General features: G+C 40.8%; 1 non-coding gene across 1 annotated transcript; it reads left to right on the top strand.

Moving 5' to 3' along the window:
* Positions 1 to 6,584: 6,584 nt before the first annotated feature.
* On the top strand, positions 6,585 to 6,688 carry LOC148545152 (small nucleolar RNA R71). Its single transcript, XR_015900834.1, has one exon. It is a non-coding gene; the product is annotated as a small nucleolar RNA R71 (small nucleolar RNA).
* Positions 6,689 to 9,380: the final 2,692 nt, after the last annotated feature.

The following is a 9,380-nucleotide window of genomic DNA, read 5'->3' as shown; positions in this document are numbered from 1 at the left end:
CATGAGTAATGCAACATAATATTTGTCACTAAACTTATGCAAAATCCTCATGAAATCATGTAAAATACACAATGTATGCTTGAATGAAGGCATAAGTGAATATTTACCCAAAACTAGCTTATTTCCTAAAGAAATGCATGAAACTAACCTAAAAACAGTAAAGAAAAGGTCAGTGAAACTGGCCAAAATGCCCTGGCATCACAACACCAAACTTAAAGCTTGCTTGTCCCTAAGCAAGTACTGGAACAAGAAAATGATGAATGGAATATCCAGAGGAATGAGCCATTCTTATGGAAGTCATATTACTGATTTTATGGTGGTTTCATGCATAGCAACTTAGGTTCATTCCATTACTGGCTTTCAGACCTTTATTCTGTCCTAAAACACCCACTTTGTTCATATCCCATGAGACTTTTATTCATTGATCCTTTTATTGTTATTACAAGGGTTGTTTGTGTTATTTAGGCTCGGTGCTCTGTAAGGGGGCAACTCTTTAAGATAAGCTTTTAGCCAACACTCCCGAACCAGTTGGTTGAAGGTGCTAGGTGTTGAGACACCCCTAAGGACTTACTCCCTCAAGCCTATCCCCCATACATACACACTACAGGCATTTAGTTTATTTATTTTCTTTTCTTGAGACCTTGGTGTCCAGCACCTCTTTGGGTTACTAAGTGTTCTGTAGTGAAGGTTACTCTTGATAGTGGACTTTCAGCTGATAATCCCGAGTTAGTTAACCCAAGTTACCAAGTGATAAGGCACCCCTAAGAGCTTATTCATCCAAGTAGATCCCTCACACAGGAGCACCACAGACACTTGCCTCAAGCTTAAAACCATTGATGCCTAGCCTTATTGCTTACTCTTTTTCTTTTGTTTTTCACTTGCATTGTTCTTTCCTTTTTCTCTTCTTAGGATCTTGTTATTAACTTAGTCTCATGAGTGTATCCAAAGCAAAGTATTCAGGATAGATAGTTGTCCTCCTAGCCTTGTGGTTGAACCAACTTAGCTAACTTATGACTACCCCAAAGATTCATGAATGCACTTCCACAATTTCAACTACACTCTGGTCTTTTACAACTATAATCCTTCTCTTCTTCAATTGATAAAAAGGGACAAGCTTGCAAGTAAATAAGGGAATGATGCAGTGACATTTAAACCAGAATTCATGGACCTATTCAGAAGGAAAACTTAAAAGACAGAATTTTAAAAAGAGTTCAACTGCAAGTAACTACAAATCAAAGGTGCAATTTGGACCTCCAACTTTCAACAATTCTAAGTACAATGGAATCAGGTAACAATACAACCTTCGGGTGATGATCTCTGGTCCCCATCTCTCTTTGTCATCTTCCTAGTTTTTATTGCCTCGCTTCTTTGGGTGAAGGTGCACCATTTCCTTATAAGATTCCTACAAGGTCACTGGAAGTTGCTTGTTCCCAAAGCACTTGAGACATAGTTAGCTTATATGCATGCTTGTGCCTCTTGAACTCAGTTTGGTGTGTGAACACCAAACTTAGTTCTTTGCCCAGTGCACAATATTGCATATATGCAGAGACCCTCATATCTTGTTATCAACAAAGCAATGATCACCTATAGTCTAACTATGCCTAAGTGGTTTCTTTTGGTTGGATGGAGCTAGCAATGTTCTTTTGGGAGTGGGGTGTAATTCTAACCAATGTTCTTTAGTGGAACACCAAACTTAGAATTACACCATCACTCTTGGATTGTTCTGGTGTGGAACACCAAACTTAGCTCCTTTCAATACAGGGGAAACCACTTGTGACTTTATTGAAATAAGGATGAAATTGAAACTACCTAAGGTTGGGTTGTCTCCCAACAGAGCGCTCTTTTATCGTCGCTAGCTCGACGAGTTCTTAATTATTTGAGATGGTGCTTTACTCTGGGGTCTTCCCCCATGTTGCCCAGATAATGCTTGAGTCTTTGTCCATTCACTGTAAAAGTCCTCTTGGAACCTTCATCCGTGATTTCGATATGGCCATATGGTGATACTTTTGTAACCAAGAAAGGTCTGGACCACCTTGACTTGAGTTTCCCTGGGAACAGCCTTAATTTAGAATTGTAAAGGAGTACTTGCTGCCCTTTTTTGAAACTCCTGGGTGCCAGGTGCATGTCATGTTTTCTTTTTGCCTTCTCTTTATACATCTTATTGTTTTCATAGGCTTGTGACCTGAATTCCTCCATCTCTTGCAGCTGCAAGGTTCTTTTTGCACCAGCAGCAATGCTGTCAAAATTTAGTATCTTGATAGCCCAAAGAGCTTTATGTTCCAGCTCCAGTGGTAAATGACAAGCTTTCCCATAGACTAATTGATATGGAGACATTCCAAGTGGGGTTTTGAATGCTGTTCTGTATGCCCACAGAGCATCATCCAACTTCTTCGACCAATCCTTTCTAGATGCGCCCACAGTCTTTTCCAGGATCCTCTTCAGCTCTCTGTTGGATATCTCAGTTTGCCCACTTGTTTGAGGATGGTAAGGTGTGGCTACTTTGTGTTTTACCCCATATTGTAAGAGGAGAGCTTCTAGTGGCTTGTTACAAAAGTGGCTCCCTCCATCACTGATGAGGGCTCTTGGGACTCCAAACCGACTAAAGATATTCTTCCTGAGGAAGTTCATGACTACCTTGTTATCATTAGTTGGGGTTGCAATAGCCTCTACCCACTTGGAAACATAATCGTTTGCTACCAGGATGTAATTATTTGCATATGAGGTTGGGAATGGTCCCATGAAATCAATTCCCCACACATCAAACAGTTCAAGTTCCAAGATGAAATTTTGTGGCATGGTGTTTCTTTTGGGCAGGTTTTCAGATTCTTTGGCATTCATTGCAACTTTTTACTAGCTCTTTGGCATCCTTGAAAAGAGTGGGCCAAAAGAATCCGCTTTGTAACACCTTTGCTGCAGTTCTGTCCCCTCCAAAGTGCCCGCCATAGCATGAACCGTGGCAGTTCCACAGGACTTCTCTCCCTTCCTCTTCTGAGACACATCTTCTAAGAATTCCATCTGAACATTTCTTGAAGAGATATGGCTCGTCCCAGACAAAGTATTTTGCATCATTCATGAGCTTCCTCTTTTGATGTTTATTGATCCCTGGTGGTAATGCTCCAGTTGCCTTGAAATTTGCAATATCTGCGAACCATGGTGCTTTATGAACTGTCATCAACTGCTCATCAGGGAAGAGCTCGTTAACACTTGTATCATTTTCTCCACCTTGATCATGAGGGATTCTATATAAGTGATCTGCCACCTTATTCTCCACTCCTTTCTTGTCTCTGATTTCAATATCGAATTCCTGCAACAGTAAGATCCACCTTATTAGTCTTGGCTTTGATTCATGCTTGGCAAACAAATATTTAAGTGCTGTGTGATCTGTAAAAACAATCACTTTAGCACCAATGAGGTATGATCTAAATTTGTCAAATACAAAAACTATTGCTAGCAACTCCTTTTCAGTAGTGGTATAATTCTTTTGAGTTTCATTAAGGACTTTGCTAGCATAGTATATCACACGAACTAGATTATCTTTGCTTTGTCCTAACACTGCCCCAACCGCAAAATCAGATGCATCGCACATCAATTCAAATGGTAGATTCCAATCAGGTGGGGAGATGATAGGAGCAGAGGATAACCTCATTTTCAAATGTGCAAATGCTAGCATGCATGTTTCATCAAAGATGAATGGTGTATCAGATACAAGGAGATTGCTTAAGGGCTTGGCTATCTTTGAAAAATCTTTAATGAACCTTCTGTAAAAACCAGCATGCCCTAAAAAACTTCTAATTGCCTTGACATCACTGGGTGGGGGTAGTTTTTCAATAAGTTCTACTTTAGCTCTATCAACCTCAATGCCTTGGTGAGAGACCTTGTGACCAAGGACTATTCCTCCTGTCACCATGAAGTGGCATTTTTCCCAGTTCAAGACCAAATTGGTCTCTTGGCATCTTTTCAATACCAAGGCGAGGTGATGTAGGCAACTAGGAAAAGAATCTTCGAATACCGAGAAATCATCCATAAAAACTTCAATAAATTTTTCTATCATATCTGAAAAGATAGAAAGCATGCAGCGTTGGAAAGTTGCAGGGGCATTACATAATCCAAATGGCATGCGCCTATAGGCAAACACTCCATACGGATAGGTAAATGAGGTTTTCTCTTGGTCTCTTGGATCAACCACTATTTGGTTATATCCTGAATAACCGTCGAGAAAACAATAATATGCGTGCCTGCAAGTCTTTCCAACATCTGATCTATGAATGGAAGGGGAAAATGGTCCTTTTGTGTAGCCTCATTGAGTTTCCTGTAGTCTATGCACATTCGCCATCCTGTGACGATCCTTGTAGGTATGAGCTCATTCTTCTCATTGGTAACTACAGTGATCCCTCCCTTCTTTGGCACAACATGTATGGGGCTAACCCAAGGGCTATCCGAAATTGGGTATATGACTCCTCCTTGACAAAGCTTCATAACCTCCTTCTGTACCACTTCCTTCATGATTGGGTTCAGCCTTCTTTGGGATTGAATGGATGGCTTGGCATCATCTTTCAACAGTATTTTATGCATGCATATGGCTGAACTGATTCCCTTCAAGTCAGCAAGTGTCCATCCAATGGCATCCTTATGCTCCCGCAGCACCTTGAGTAGCTCGTCCTCTTGATCTTGACTGAGGGATGAATTTATGATCACTGGGTAGTTTTCATTTTCTCCTACATATGCATATTTGAGAGTGGGTGGCAATGCTTTTAGTTCAAGTTTGGGTGCTTTTGATTTTTCGCTCCCTTCCTTTGGTGCATCTGGTATATGTGTTTCTGTTGTAGCTACCTCTTCACTTGATTCAGATTCTTCCTCCACCAATCTCTCGTTCTCTTCAGGTTTATCTTCTTCAATATTCTCCTGCACTTAATCCTTAAGTGCATCTAACCTCATGCATTCCCCTAATTGTTCCGGTGGATAACTCATGGCCTTGAACACATTGAATGTCATCTTTTCATTGTGTAATCTAAGGGTGAGGTCACCCTTTTGAACATCAATGACAACTCCAGCAGTGGCCAAAAAAATTGCTTCCCAAAATGATGGAGGTTTTGGCGTCTTCCTGCATGTCCAGCACCACAAAATCTGTTGGGAATATGAAATCTCCTACTTTTACTAGCAAATCCTCCACTATCCCGTGAGGGAATTTGAACGATCGGTCTGCCAGTTGTAGAGCCATTTTTGTTGGTTTAGCCTCCTCAATTTTCATCTTTCTCATCATAGCTACTGACATCAAATTGATGCTGGCCCCTAGGTCACAAAGAGCCTTTTCTACTGTGATTTCTCCTATAATGCAAGGGATCTGAAAACTCCCAGGATCCTTTAGTTTCTGAGGTAGTTTATGCTGAATGATAGCACTGCACTCGTCAGTTAGTATCACAGTCTCATTGTTCTTCCAGCTTCTCTTCTTAGTCATTAGCTCCTTCAAAAACTTGGCATAAAGTGGCATTTGTTCTATGGCTTCAACAAATGGTATGTTGATTTGTAGCTTCTTGAAGATTTCCAAAAATCTCAAGAACTGGTTGTCATATTCCTTTTTTTTCAATAGCTGGGGGTATGGAGCTCTTGAGACGTTGAGTTGGGGTATCTTTTTCTCTTTCTGCAAACTTGGCGTGGGGGGTTGCATTCCATCTTGCTCCTCTTCCTTTTCAATTGAGCTTTCTTCTAGTGGTTTTTTGGGATGTTCCTTCAGTTCCTTCCCACTCCTAAGTGTGATAGCTTGACACTCCTCTCTTTTTCTTGAATGGGCATCATAGCAAAAATTGTGGTTCGGAAGCTGCTTAAAAAGATAGCTGATTTGTGTCTCCAGTTTTGTGATGGCAGCATTTTGATTCTGCATGTTTGACTGCACTTCCTCTCTGAATGCTTTACTGTCTTGAATGTCTCTGCATATTCCTTCAATGAAGGTTTCAATCATAGAGAGCTTGTCATCAATTGATGAGTGATTCGGAGCAGATGTGCTGTTTTGGTTTTGATAAGTATGTGGAGAAGTGTTGTTGTGGGGGTGTTGAGATGTCCTCTGGGTGAATTGTTTGTGAGCTGCATTGTTGTTGGAGTTATAACGTCTCTGGTCTTGGTTTTGATCTTGCTCACTTCCCCACCCAAAGTTCGGGTGATTTCTCCATCCAGGGTTGTAAGTCTTGGAGTATGGATCATAGTTTTTCCTTGGTGAATTCCCAATGTAGTTGGCTTGCTCCTGACTCCCTTCTGCTTCTTGGTTTACTACTTCTTGTGTTGTTGATGAAGTGGAGACTGCTGCTACTTGGTTCATCTCCATCTTCTTGGTGAGGTCAGCCAGCTGCTGGGTAATGAGCTTGTTTTGGGCCAACAGAGCATCCACATTGTTTAGCTCCATCACTCCTCTTGTATTCCCTCTTTCGGAAGCATAGAAGTAGTCGTTTTCTGCTACTGTTTCAATAACATCTATGGCTTCCTCAATGGTCTTCTTCTTGTTCAAGGACCCTCCAGATGAATGGTCTACTGCCTTCTTTGACTCATAAGAGAGCCCTTCATAGAAAATGTGCTGCTGGACCCATTCGTTGAACATGTCAGGTGGACACCTCCTTGTTAAGTCTTTGAACCTCTCCCATGCTTCATACAGAGTCTCACCATCCTATTGCCTGAAGGTTTGAACCTCAGCTCTCAGCCTATTGATTCGTTGAGGAGGGTAGAATCTTGCTAAGAATTTGTTCACCACATCCTCCCAAGTTGTCAAGCTCTCCCTTGGGAAGGATTCCAGCCACTTGGCTGCCTTGTCTCTGAGTGAGAAGGGAAATAAGAGCAATCTATAGGCGTCAGGATGAACACCATTAGATTTCACTGTGTCACATATTCTCAGGAAGGTGGTCAAATGTTGGTTGGGATCTTCTTGAACACCTCCTCCAAACGAACAATTGTTCTGAAAAAGGGTGATGAGCTGTGGTTTAAGTTCAAAGTTGTGGCATGGATTGTTGGTTTTTGGATGCTACTTCCACAATTTCCTGGGTTTGGATTAATGTAAGAGCCCAAAACTCTTCTATCCTCCCTAGCATGATTTGCTCCACCTCCTCTGCCATGGTTGTGAATCTCTTCTTCATGATGATTTTCCATGTTTTCTTCCATGTTTGGTTCAAAGTATTCCTCAAACTGTTCCTCTTCTTCTTCAGCACCAACTACTCGTTTTTCTTTTGCCTCCCTCCTTAGTCTAAGGAAGGTTCTCTCTGGTTCAGAATCAAAGGAAGTTGAAGCCTCGCTTCTTCTCCCTGTCATACAACCAACAAGTACAAGCAGAGAATATAGGTGCAGACAGTATTTATGTCAGAATTGATGTTAGTTGTGGGTGATGCAATATATCAAACAGTTAATGGGTTAGCAAACAGAATTGAAAATAACAAAGAAAAATAAAAGAGTAGATGGAGAAGGGAAGAAGTTTAACTAAAACTAAAAGTAAGTCACTCAAACAGAAAAATGAAATTCACAAAATAAAATGCTCAATCTAGTGATCTTCCAATCTAATCATTGTTGATGCACAATCAATCCCCGGCAACGGCGCCATAAACTTGATGCGCGGAAAACATGTCTCTCAACAAATCTCCCTTCGGCAAGTGTACCAAAGTTGTCGTCAAGTAAAAACTCACTATAGAGTGAGGTCGAATCCCACAGGGATTGATTAATCAAGCAACTTTAATTAGAAGAATGTTCTAGTTGAGCGAATCCAGAATTTGGGTTGAAAGTCGCAGAAAATAAAATGGCGGGAATGTAAATAACAGAAAAGTAAATACTAGAACTAAAGGACTGGAAGTAAATGACTGAAAATAAATTGCAGAATTGTAGATGGGAATGGGGGATTTGCTCATAAAAGTAAATCGCAGAAATTAAAGAGAATGGGTGAGATTAGAGATAGGGAGTTCATTGGGCTTAGGAGATGTTGCAATTCTCCGGATCAAGTTCATTTTCATCTCTTCCTCAATCAATGCACTCATTGATCTCCTTGGCAATCTTAAGTGATTGAATTACAATTCCTTGCAATTCAATCTCTCAAATATTGATCAATAGCCAATTCCTTGGTCAATTGCTCATGAGAAGAGATGAAGTATGGTCACTGATTATACCACATGCATTTCCCAAACCAAGTATTGAGAGGGTTACAGTCACATACCCATCCAAACCCAATTTGGTCCAACATGAGAAAGCATTTCTAGCTTGATCTCTTCATTCCTCTTCCAAGGTTCAAAAGAGATCCAAGTTTGAATAGCTTCTCTTTCAAGATAACTACTCAATTGGATGAAGATCGAAAGCTTTCAAGTAAAATCAAGAGGAAAGAAAAAAGATGAACAATAAAAATTAGTATTGATCCATCAAATTACAACAGAGTTCCCTAACCCAATGAAAGGGGTTTAGTTGTTCATAGCTCTTGAAAATGAAAACAAAGATGGAGAATACATCCTAAAACTAGAAATTGCAAAGAAAGTAAAATACAGAGAGTGGTTCTTCAGCCTCCAAAACTCTTTTACAATTCAAAGTTACTCCTATATATACTACTCTTCTCAGCTTCTAGTTCACTCTTCAAGTCTTGAGCCTTTGGATCTTGAGTTTGAAGCAGTTTCTTTCTTTATTTGGGCTTGGCTTTACTTGCAGAGAGAAAGTGCGGAGTGGGCAGAGACTTAAGCTCAGGGCGTAAGGAGTGTTAATCATTTAGTGAAAATCCAAGTTCAGGAACGTTAGTGACACTTAACATTGTCACTAACGTTCCAATGCACCCCTTTTGCCTTACGTTAAAACCCACGTTAACTAGGTTAACGTGGCTTTTAATGTTGCCTTGTCAATCTTCGAGAACATTAGTGACACTCAACATTGTCACTAACGTTCCAGTGTGCCCCTTCTTGCTTCACGTTAAAGCTCACGTTAACTAGGTTAACGTGGCTTCTAACGTGGCCTTTGCCATCCTTCAAGAACGTTAGTGACATTCAACATTGTCACTAACGTTCCAATGTGCCCCTAGGTCTCACGTTAGAGTCCACGTTAACTAGGTTAACGTGGCTTCTAACGTGGCCATCTTTTAGCCATCCCAACGTTAGTGACAATGTTGAGTGTCACTAACGTTGGCTCATCTTTCATTTCTCATCGTTAGCTTCCACGTTAACCAAGAAAACGTGACTCTTGGGGGTTGTGTGGTTGCTTCAACGTTAGTGACAATGTTGAGTGTCACTAACGTTGTCGACAAGTCTTCATTCTCTACGTTAGTTCCCACGTTAACCAAGTTAACGTGGGAGTTAACGTGGTACTTAGCACCATAGGCCAACGTTAGTGACAATGTTGAGTGTCACTAACGTTGGCTTCTCTCCCTCCCCCTTAACGTTAAA

Source organism: Arachis ipaensis, chromosome B9, assembly GCF_059453495.1.
Source record: "Arachis ipaensis isolate K30076 ecotype BB chromosome B9, ASM5945349v1, whole genome shotgun sequence".
NCBI classification, from domain to species: Eukaryota; Viridiplantae; Streptophyta; class Magnoliopsida; order Fabales; family Fabaceae; genus Arachis; species Arachis ipaensis.
This window is presented reverse-complemented; position numbering and strand designations above follow the sequence as displayed.